Below are 11,790 nucleotides of genomic sequence, written 5' to 3'. Positions count from 1 at the left end.
TACATTATGTGCCGGTTGTAGAGGCAGAGCGGGGAACATCAGAGAACGCCACAAATTACACAGTGGGCAAGGAGATGGCTGGAGACAGCTGCACAGCCATGCCTTGCAAGTTCGAGAGAGCTGTTGAATTTCAGCACTTCAAGTCAGAGCCTGCCCCCTGCTGCCCAAGCAGTCCGTGACAGTTAGTGTCGAGGAGGGGGGGATTTGTGCATGTGTGCTATCAGTGTGTGTGTGTGGGGGGGGGTGGAGGATGTGTGTGACTGTGAGGGAGCTGTCAGTGTCAGTGGGGAGAGGAGCAGGAGGGAGTTGTCAGTGTGTGGAAGTGATGAGAGTTGTCAGTACTGGGGAAATGTGTGTGTGTGTGTGTACTAGATTTAGGAGTGTGTGTTTGTGAGAGGTTTCAGTTGGGGAATTAGAGTTCATACAGTAATTAAATGTTTTCATATTGAGAACTACATCTCCCAGCATATACAGTGTGCTGGGGATGCTAACAAGCTTTATTTAAAAGTTTAAAAAACATTGCTTTTATGACTGCAATGGTTAAAAAGGGAGAGCTATAAATCAATTTATCAGTGAATGATCGCAGTTTGAGCTGTTACATTTTACTGAACCACCTATCCCTCCACACTCACTACCTGTCCTCAGGATACATTTACCATCCCGGCAGACGGTATACCGGCGGTCATTTGACCGATGTTGGAATCCTGACACCACTTGGGAGACTGGTGCCGGCACACAGACAGCCAACATCCCGAAGGCGAGTATTGGAGGGAGGGTTAGGACCGGGGGAGCGGGTGTTAGGGAAGGCACTAGGAGGGGGGGGGTTAGTCCTAGCTGCCACCCCCTGAGGGTTAGCCCTATCCGCCACCCCCCCAGAGGGTTAGGATTAGGTATCATGTGACTGCTGGAATCCCGAGCGCCGGATGCCATACCCAACCCCCTTTACTTTTTCAGGCATTTCTATCTCTCCTCTCTCTATGGTGTTCCGATTGCCCACTTTCCCTTGTGCTTTTCTCTCTCTCTCCTTTGTTTAGAGCATCAGTTTCTGTAATCCACTTTATCCTTATTTTTTCCAGTGTTTCACTATCTCTCTGATGTAATGAGGATGTATGGTCTAGAGGGATCAGTAATGCATTGTACTGTATAGAGGCGTCAGGGATGTAGCGTAGGGTATAGAGGCGTCAGGGATGTAGCGTAGGTTATAGAGGCATCAGGAATGTAGCGTAGGGAATAGAGGCATCAGGGATGTAGCGTAGGGTATAGAGGCGTCAGGGATGTAGCATAGGGAATAGAGGCGTCAGGGATGTAGCGTAGGGAATAGAGGCATCAGGGATTTAGCTTAGGGAATATAGGCATCAGGGATGTACTAGCAGGTATATAGAGGTCAGTGTACTGTATAGAGGGGTCAGTAATGCAGTGATGGTTATAGAAAGGTCAGTGATGTAGTGTAGGGTATAGAGGGGTCAGTTATGTAGTGTGGGGTAAAGAGGGGTCAGTAAAGATACTAAGCTGAAGTACTTAGAACACTTCTTGAATTAAGACACAACCTGCAAGAAAAAGTATGCAATATGGGTGAAAAGGCAAATGTCAGAGGTCTGATACAAGTAACCAGCTCCACACCTTGCACCACATAGCGTTATGTTAAACTGGGATATGTTCTTTTTTGGTGTGTGTGTATGTGTGTGGGGGGGGGGGGGGTGCCAAAGGAAATTTTTGCCATTGGCTCCTTTGGTCTAGAACCAGCCCTGATCACAAAATATTTTTGTCTAAGCAGACTGGACATTGATCAGCGTTGGCTCATTCTCAGCCCCCCGCCCAGCCTCTGCTGCCAACAGACTGCTATTAGCTAGTTAACCTTCTGCCTTCCCTATCTATGACACAGACTGCTGCTAATGCTACCAGACTGTTCCCAGTGGCTTCACACCAACAGTGAATCCCAGCCGATGATGTAGGGCAGCGTGTGGGGGAGGGGGTCAGTTGCTGTGGCTCCAACATGGTAACCGCCAATGGACTGCAATGCTTTATCGAAAGGGGGGGCGCCAGTCCCTTACTTTGCCAGGGGCGCTTGGACCCCTAGCTACACCTCTGTTGACCCTAACCGATACCCCTAAACTAACCATAATTCCTGCAGTAAAAATCCATGTTTCTATGTATATAGGGGGTCATTCCGAGTTGATCGCATGCTGCCGTTGTTCGCTGCGTAGCAATCAGTTGAAAAAAAATGGCTAATCTGTGCATGCGCATGCTCCGTAATGTGCATGCGCATCGTACGGGTACAAAGTCCATTGTGGTTTTGCACTAGTTCTAGCGATTATTCCAATCACAGAACAGGCCACAAGGAGATTGACAGAAAGAGGGCGTTTCTGGGTGGCAACTGACCGTTTTCAGGGAGTGCTTGGAAAAATGCAGGCGTGGCAGAAGAAATGCAGACGTGGCTGGGCATTCACTGGATGGGTGTGTGACATCAAAAGCCGTCCCTCGGTTGTTAGAATCAACGCACACGAAGTGTAACTACAGTGCTGGTCTTATTTTGAAACGATTTTGCAGGCGCTCTGCTGCTCAAGTGTTCGCACTTCTCCAAAGTGAATATACACTCTCCAGTGGGCAGCGACAATGCGTTTGCATGGCTGCTAAAAACTGCTAGCGAGCAATCAACTCAGAATGACCCCCATAGTGTATTGCAAGAAAATATCTGTAAATCCAATGGTACCGTAAGTGCGGTATATACTCGCACTTCTTTGCGGGGTGAGAACATCTCCCCTAAGTGAAGTCAGCCCTATGAATAGAGTTTGTGTGATCCCTGTGCAGCAGTCACAGAAAGGGTTCATCTCTGCAGTTTGTCACTCAAATTACATTGCTGCATTTTTTTCTAGAAGTGGATCTGAGAGCTGTTACCCGCAGACCAGCTACAATAATTATCCTGGGTACTCACTAGACCAGTGGTTCTCAAACTGCACCCTGGGGTGCCTCAGGACACTTGCAGGGGTGCCTTGGATTGGTGGTCCAGGACCAATTCAAAATATTTATAGTTAGTGTTATAGGCAAAACCAGTGCTGTTGGCTGGCAATCATAACATATGTGCACAAGCAGAAGCAAATCCTGTCCCCTACCAAAGGGCCAGTGCTAGGGTGTTTGGCGCCTCCCTGCAAACTATTAATTTGGGCCCTCTCTCCAATACTTAATAAAGGGACAGTGCGCTCCTTAAAAAAAGAAGGTGTGGTATCACAAGGAAGGGGCATGGCCACACAATAGCACCCCAAATCAAAATACGCCACACAGTAGCACTATCTTATTGTCATTACACCGCATGTAATAATAATAATAATAATACCCACAGTCGCAGTGCCCTTTATACACATAACCACCATATCAGTGCAGCTTACACACATAATGCCAACAGTAGCAGTGCCCCTTCTACACATGCCCACGGTGGCAATCCTTTACATGGCAAATATCAACCTGGTTTTGCCATGTAAAGGATTGCCACTTTAAAAACAAACAATCAAACAAAAACAAAAAAAAACAACAGGAAAAAACACAAAATCTCTCACTTTCTGATTCTCACACCCTATTACATTCCTCTCTATATATTTAAATGTTTCTATTACTGTATGTTCCCTCTTCCCTTCTCCAAACTATACACATCAACATTTTTTAGTATTTCCAGGTAAGTTTTGTGATGTAGGCCATGCACAATTTTAGTTGCCCTAATGTATTTACAGCCTTCTGGAGATATGGCTTCTGGAACTGAACACAGGATTCTAAATGTGGCTGTACCAAGGACCTATACAGTGGCATTACAGGTTGAGTATCCCTTATCCAAAATGCTTGGGACCAGAGGAATTTTGGATATCGGATTTTTCTGTATTTTGGAATAATTGCATACCATAACGAGATATTATGGTGATGGGACCTAAATCTAAGCACAGAAGGCATTTATGTTTCATATACACCTTATACACACAGCCTGAAGGTCATTTTAGCCAATATTTTTTATAACTTTGTGCATTAAACAAAGTGTGTGTACATTCACAGAATTCATTTATGTTTCATATACACCTTATACACACAGTCTGAAGTTCATTTAATACAATATTTTTAATAACTTTGAGTATTAAACAAAGTTTGTGTACACTGAGCCATCAAAACACAAAGGTTTCACTATCTCAGTCTCACTCAAAAAAGTCCGTATTTCGGAATATTCCGTATTTCGGAATATTTGGATATGGGATACTCAACCTGTATTACTTTTTTCTGCTACTGGTTCTTTAACCTATGCAAACAAGCATCTGACTTGCCTTTCCTATTGCTTTGTTACATTGCTTACCTGAAATAGTAATACTTAGATAGCTTTCCTCTTGCCATTATAATGCCCTTAATATTATAGTTAGCCTTTGCATTTTTGAGACGTGTATGATTTTGCATTTTTTGGCATTAAATGTTGCCATGTTCTTGACCATTCCTCTAGTCCAGGGGCGGAACTGCCAGAGACAACGGAGTCAGTTGCCGCCGGGCTCCAGCCCTAAAGGGGCTTCCTCCATTGCCCCCCGGCTGTTACGTGCCCTTCCTACTAAATAGACAAAGGCGCTACCAGCAGGGTCTCGCAGTTTGTACATTCCATGCCGTAACACCCTTCTTTCCACCTTCACAATGAAGCTATTGGTACTTTGCAAAAAAAAAAAATATTAGCATTGCAACTCAGCAGATCAATGCAGTGTGCAGCCACACACTCCATATATCTGCTCAGCCACAAAGCTGATTATTTCTTCACAAAGTAGAAGGTGAGCTCCAAATAGAATTCTCTAGCTTAGATTATACCTTTCTATGCAAGGGTAAATAGCTCAATTGTTTGACTGCAATGCCACAGGAAATGGTTTGGATCCAAGACAGTGTGACTGAATAATAAAGAAACCTTAAGATGAGTTCATGAATGTTGTATAAGTATTAGTGAGAGAAGGGGTCAGGAGCATGCTAGGCTGCAAAAAATAAGGTAGGCTGCAAGTGAAAGTAATGATCTCCTATATATTTTCCCAGATCTGTCACTCTGTGTGGCTAACTCTGGGGGAAGTCACAGCAATGGGCGGAGACGGCAACTGCAGGACGATACACCAGTGCCAGCAGCAGACCGTAACAAAGTGACAGATCAGGGAGAATATATAGGAGGTAGGGAGGTGGCCATGGTACATGGCTGGCCAAGGGACACTAGCTCATGTACCCCTTTACCACTGAGGCTAGCCACCAAGGATGGACCTGTCACCAGTGCACATGCAATAACCTCTTCTGCTGCCCTCTTTGCAACTCAGATTGCCCAGTGCTCCCCTTCGCTAACAGTCCACAAAGTTTCCCCATCTCACGATCTGCCTCCTCACCCCCACTTTCATCTCTACAGCACACGCGCATATCATACAAGATCCCATCATGCGTACGTAGGTCTGAAATGCAAGAGGGAGGTTGGGGGGAGATTGGCATGCGCCAGCAACACCACACAGCTCACTGTGACCACAGTGGAGAGGCGCTGCAACAGGACAATACACCAACATCGGAGCAAGGAACTGCGTCGGTCAGGAGGAGAACTATTTCAATAGCATAAAAAGGTTAATGCGTCCCACCCTATGGACACCAGACTCATCAAGTCACTGTTGCCAGAGTCTCATACAATGACTCTGAACCTCTAAGCACACTATTTGACTGTCCACACCCTGCTGTGCCTATTACCCATCTCCTCCACCACCCTCAACACTGACCCACACATCATTCACCCACAAAGATACAATAAAGGTAGTTTGGATAAATTAGCTAAATGAAATGGATTTAACCAATTTATCTAAATGACCATTTTTGGATGTTTTCCAGTGTTTGTGAACAAATGGTCAATTGTAATTTGCTGCCACATATTAGCATAATTTTGTTTCAACTAGAAAAAAAATTGGACAGATAATCTAAGTGTGGATCCAGTTTAAAGGTCCGTGTTCACGGCCCGATTTTGGGGAGAGATGTGTGCTGAGCGAACTGCTCAGCACACATCTCTCCCCCCGCTCAGCACAGCGTGATGTGTGCTGAGCGTACGGGGGGTGGGGGGGGCGCTCATTTCACCCCCTGTGTAGGGCATTCTGTGTGTATCCAGCTTAACAGGTGTGAGCATCATACAACTACTGACTTGCGAGTAACTATACAGCAGCTCCATACCTTGTGACTTGAAGAAACACCAGTTAACCCCAGGAATGCTGCAGTCAAAGCAACAATTCCTCTTCTTCAATTACCATTTTAATAATAGGGTAAAGAAAATGAAGTGGATTTTTGAAAGAAAATAATACTGTCAATATACTATTAAAACAAATTAAAATGGTAAAAGTTATTGTACTTTAAGTAAAAATAAAAGAGACAAAATATCAATCCCAGTTTTGGATTACTTTAATTAACAAAAAAAATGCATATAGCAGAGGATAGTTTCAATCTGCCTACCTCTGGGTTATGGGCCCAGCATGCTTCCATTGCAGTACTCTGCTGCACATGTAAGTGCAAGAGATCCTGAAGCACTCACTCATCATGGGAAAGTACCAATGTGTTTCTTCGTTGGTTGATGGAAGAAACATCTTACAAAAACTCTCCAGATTATTGACTTTTTAAAGTTTTTCTAGGAAACGTTTTAGATGAATGCTTATTAGCCTTTGTCAGTATGGACTTTTGCAAAGTGTCTCTGTGGCGCAATCGGTTAGTGTGTTTGGCTATTAACCAAAAGGTTGGTGGTTCAATCCCACCCAGGGACGTAATTAACCTTGTGATCAGATTTTGGTGATATTTAAGTAGACAAGTCAAAATTTCAAACCTCCTCTTATGGTGTAGGGTACATGGCCTTCTCTGATGTAATCAGAGTTCGATTTGATTCAGTGATTTTATAAAAAACAGCTAGGAAGCACAATTTAGCAGTGGGTTGCAGAGAAAAAAAATATGCTGGCAGAAAAATCCAATCGAGTGATTAAACAGCTCTTCATTTTCTGGCTTTATTTTTATGCTAACAAATTTGTTCTCTGAAAAGTGTCCACAAAGCCAAGTCTCTGATTAACACCTTTGTAAGGATGGTTTTTCACCTATTACTAAATTAAACTTGCTTCATTGGAAAGGCAGCAAGATGCATCCTCATTTCAATGTCTACTGAAATAATACAAGTTGACACCAGGAAACATTAACGCCACTGCATCCTTGCTGCTTTCTCATGTGGAAGTCTGTTTAATGTGAAAACAAATGTGTGTGTTTTTTTCAACCTGGAAGCCCAACATCGATTAAGATCGATCTTAAATAGACCCCTGGGTTTTAAGGATAACCATGGTTGAGTCCAATGGTTAATTCACATTGACCGAAGTTCTAATTAAGTCACCTGTGCTCAAGCATGATATCCTTCAGAGCTGCTCTGTAAGGCAAATAAAAGGTTGTGGGACCTGCAGCACTACCTGTAGTTCGCATTGTGCGTTGCAAGGCACAAAGTAAGCAGACGGGAGAAGTCAGGATAGTGCGCAAGGGCATAAAAGGGAACGGCTCAAGAAAAGAGAAGTGGAAACAGACAGCAAACTAGGCTGGAGAGAGACCTGATGCAAAGAGATCTGAATTATATGAGAGCCGACCAGAGGAAACACAAATTATGCAGTCAAGTGTCCCACATTTTGGGAAATCACAGGAGCAGCACACCCAGAGTGCAATGGGTGAGCATTGCCCTGGGAGAAGCACCTTCCTGATCATAGAATCTCACCTGGCAGGTAAGTAGGAGATGGGCTAGAGCTGGGGAGGGTCGCTGCTCGGGCACCCCCCTATCAAGTGAAGGAGATCCAACTGAGGCAGCACAAGGGAACTCTCGAAAGAAGAACAAGGCTAGAGGAAGATCTGAGACAAAGAAATCTGACTTTTACCAGAGCTGACCAGAGGAAAGCACAAACACAGTCCCCCACTACCACAAATAATGCAGTCGAGTTTCCCACAATTGGGGAAATCACAGGGGTCAGCATACCCAGAATGCAATGAATGAACCTCACCCTGGGAGAACAATCTTCATGACCATGGCTTCTCCTATGCAAAATAAGTATGATTTGGGATAGGGCTGGGGAGGGCCGCTGCTCAGGCACATCTCTGTCAAGTAAAGGAGATTCAACTGAGGCAGCACAAGGGAACTCTCATCTGGGGTCAACAACTGCAGGGAGAACACATATTTTCAGATGAACATGGGAGGGCAGAAGGCTGCCTAATATTGAAGCACCCCCAAACAACAAACCAAATGCAACAACTAGTACAAGCATTCCTGGGGGAAGGTCTGCAGAAGACGGATTTGCATACGGTGATGTCATCCAAGCAGTGGGCCAAAGTTGTCTAGAACCCTCATCTGCATATGAAAAGAGAAAATGGGTATGCAGGGCATGGCGGCCTTTTGAGGCGCTTGGATGACCCCTAGTTCGCATTAAACACCCCCACCCTCCTTCGGTGTGGGGCTCATGTTGGCTATGCCCCAGCCCCTGAAGCATTCAAGCTGATTTCTTGCAGCAGCTGGGCACTGTAACAGCTCCAGAGCTGCTCTGTAAGGCAAGTAAAAGGGTGTGGGCCCTGCAGCACTACCTGTAGTTCGCAATGTGCATTGTAAGGCACAAAGTAAGCAGACGGGAGGAGAAGTCAGGATAGTGCACAAGGGTAAAGAAGGGAGGGGCTCAAGAAAAAAGAAGTGGAAACAGACAGCAAACTAGGCTGGAGAGAGACCTGAGACAAAGAGATCTGAATTATACGAGAGCCGACCAGAGGAAACACAAATTATGCAGTCAAGTGTCCCACTGTTAGGCGCCGAGGGTCCGCTCGTCAGTGCGGCCGGCGCCTAGCAACGGGGACGCCACTGTCGGATCGTGTTCCCCGTTGCTGGGTCTAAGTTTATATCATCACTGGTTTCCTGGCTGTGTAGCATGCAGCTGCACGGCATGTTGTAATTATCACTCATCTGTTTCCCTGGCCTTGCAGCTTGTCAGCTGCATTGCATTTAATCCAATCAGCCTCCAAACAGCTGATTGGAAGACTCTCTGTTAAAAGCACTCCCAGGACTCCTCACAGACGCCGGTGATAGCTTCCTGTTTGCCTGATTCTGCTGCAGAGAGAGTTCCCAGTCCCGGTCTGTTCGTTTGTTCCTGTTCTCAGTGATCCAGTACTCGGAAGTTACCATCTGTTCCTGGAGTCTGACCGAGCACCTTTAACATCTGGTGGTGTTCGTGAGTCGCGGCGCAGCCGTGTGTTGCGGCTTGTCCGCTACTATTTATTATTGTGTTTATTTTGAGTTCTGGAGCTTTGCGGAGGATTCCGCTTCCACAAGATCCACTCTGGTGTCCAGCGGTGCCGGACAGGAGTGTCGGATCCGTGGATCCTTGGTTGTCCTTTTCCCTGGCGGCTAGTCCGCACATACCTTTTGATTTAGTTAAGTTAGCTTGTAACCCCTGGCTTGGTTGCTTAGTCAGAGGGCCCCTTGTTATCACCCTGTCTCGGACTTCCCCTTGTCTCCCATTAAGACCTGCGGGGGCATCGGGGTTGGGCAGACATAATCCGCCCTTCGAACGCGGCTGCCATGGGCTCAAGCAACCATAGTCTCGCAGGGGATTTCTGATAACACGGGCGAGACAACGGAGTTAGGGCGCCAGGGGTTACTAGGCTCTCCAGCTCCCACAACCTGTATTTCATTCCTGTACTCAGATCTCTGCCATAAGATCTTCTCCAGTCTGGAGTACAGGAATCGTAACATTATCACCGGCCAGACAAAAGAAAAAATTTCAACAGGAGTTAATTTTTTCACTTATCCAGTAGGGAGAATTTTGTCGGCCTCATGAATCCCACCGGTGTTGGGCCAAATCCTGGCCAGTTTTTGGTTAGTCAGATTCAGGAACTTACCCAGATGGTTCAGGATCTGTCCCTCCGGGTGAGCTCACAGGAAGATCTGTTACGGACTTCCCCGAGGGTCATCCCTGAACCAAAAATGCATCTGCCTGACCGTTTTTCTGGGGATAGAAAACAGTTTTTTAATTTTAAAGAGTCTTGTAAACTGTATTTTCGTTTAAGACCAGTTTCCTCAGGTACGGAGGCTCAGCGGGTTGGAATTATAATTTCTCTGCTTCAGGGGGATCCTCAGACCTGGGCTTTTGGTTTAAAGACAGACGATCCGGCCTTATCGTCTGTAGACGCTTTTTTGAAATCTTTAGGGCTATTGTATGACGACCCTGATAGAGAGGCATCCGCAGAAAGTCAGTTGCGTGCTCTAAGACAGGGTAGGAATCCTGCAGAGAATTATTGTACGGAGTTTCGCCGTTGGTCGAACGACTGTGGCTGGAATGATCCTGCCCTGCGCAGTCAGTTTCGCCTCGGCTTATCTGAATCTATAAAAGACAGCCTCCTTCAGTATCCCGCTCCTGAGAACCTTGATAAACTCATGGAGCTCTCTATTAAAATAGATCGTCGGCTCAGAGAGCGGAGGACTGAGAAAGGGGCATCTGTAGTTTCTTTTCCCTGTGTTTCTTCCATTCCGATAGACATGGAGGAGCCTATGCAGATTGGTCTCTCCAAATTGTCTCCGGAAGAAAGAACCAGGAGGCAAAATTCTGGTCTGTGTTTGTACTGCGGAGGTAAGGGACATTTTGCCCGTAGTTGCCCAAACAAGTCGGGAAACTTCCTGACCAAGTGAATAGTGAGGGGGTTCACTTTGGTCTACAGCTCATCTCCTCAAATAATTCACTATTGGTTCCTGCTAAAGTTTCTTATGACAGCCTCTGTTCCTCGGTCTCTGCTTTTGTGGACAGTGGAGCTGCAGGAAACTTTATGGACTTAACATGGGCCAAGGCCTTAGGTATTCCTCAGTTAACCTTAAGTAGGTGTATCACCATGCATGGTTTAGATGGGAGTCCCTTATCCAATGGGGTTATTTCTCTATGTACACCTCCTGTTTTGCTCTCGGTGGGAGCTCTACATTCTGAAAAGATTGAGTTTTTTCTTACCCATTGTCCAGCAGTTCCTGTGGTTCTGGGTCACCCTTGGCTGGCCTTTCATAATCCTATCATAGATTGGCAGTCTGGGGAGATTCTACAATGGAGTACCATCTGTGATAAAGAATGTATTACACTTCCTATCCGAGTAGCTGCTGCCAGGTCCGCACATATTCCTGGAGAGTACCAAGATTTTTTGGATGTGTTTTCCAAGGGCAATGCGGATATTTTGCCTCCCCATAGGCCTTATGATTGTACCATTGAGTTAATTCCTGGTGCCACGTTGCCTAAAGGAAGGTTATATGCATTGTCTGGTCCTGAAACTGTGGCCATGAATGAGTATGTGAAAGAAAGTCTTGAGAAAGGGTTTATCAGGCCATCTAAATCCCCTTTAAGTGCAGGTTTTTTCTTCGTAGAGAAGAAGGATGGTTCCCTCAGACCCTGCATTGACTTTCAAGCCCTGAATAAAATCTCAGTAAAGAATACTTACCCTCTGCCTCTGATCTCTGTCCTCTTTGATCAGCTACGTTCGGCTGTTATTTTTTCTAAGATTGACCTGAGAGGAGCATATAATCTCATTAGAATCAGATCGGGGGATGAGTGGAAAACGGCATTCAGTACTCAATCAGGTCACTATGAGTATCTGGTCATGCCTTTCGGCCTATCTAACGCTCCGGCAGTCTTTCAGGATCTCATTAATGATGTGCTCCGTGAGTTTCTGGGAAGATTTGTTGTGGTCTATTTAGACGACATTTTGATTTATTCTGACTCTATAGAACAACATGTTACCCAGGTGCGTCAG

General features: G+C 45.6%; 3 non-coding genes across 3 annotated transcripts; 1 reads left to right on the top strand and 2 right to left on the bottom strand.

The window, feature by feature from the left end:
* The first annotated feature begins 6,693 nt into the window (after positions 1-6,693).
* On the top strand, positions 6,694-6,767 carry TRNAN-AUU (transfer RNA asparagine (anticodon AUU)). The gene has a single exon. It is a non-coding gene; the product is annotated as a tRNA-Asn (tRNA).
* Positions 6,768-7,596: 829 nt separating this feature from the next.
* Positions 7,597-7,759, bottom strand: LOC135040988 (U1 spliceosomal RNA). Its single transcript, XR_010234725.1, has one exon. It is a non-coding gene; the product is annotated as a U1 spliceosomal RNA (small nuclear RNA).
* A 152-nt stretch (positions 7,760-7,911) lies between these two features.
* Positions 7,912-8,075, bottom strand: LOC135040991 (U1 spliceosomal RNA). The gene has a single exon (XR_010234727.1). It is a non-coding gene; the product is annotated as a U1 spliceosomal RNA (small nuclear RNA).
* Between the last annotated feature and the right edge of the window lie 3,715 nt (positions 8,076-11,790).

This window comes from Pseudophryne corroboree, unplaced genomic scaffold (genome assembly GCF_028390025.1).
Source record: "Pseudophryne corroboree isolate aPseCor3 unplaced genomic scaffold, aPseCor3.hap2 scaffold_788, whole genome shotgun sequence".
Taxonomy (NCBI): domain Eukaryota; kingdom Metazoa; phylum Chordata; class Amphibia; order Anura; family Myobatrachidae; genus Pseudophryne; species Pseudophryne corroboree.
Note: the sequence above shows the minus strand (reverse complement) of the source record. Positions and strands in the feature narration are given on the sequence as shown.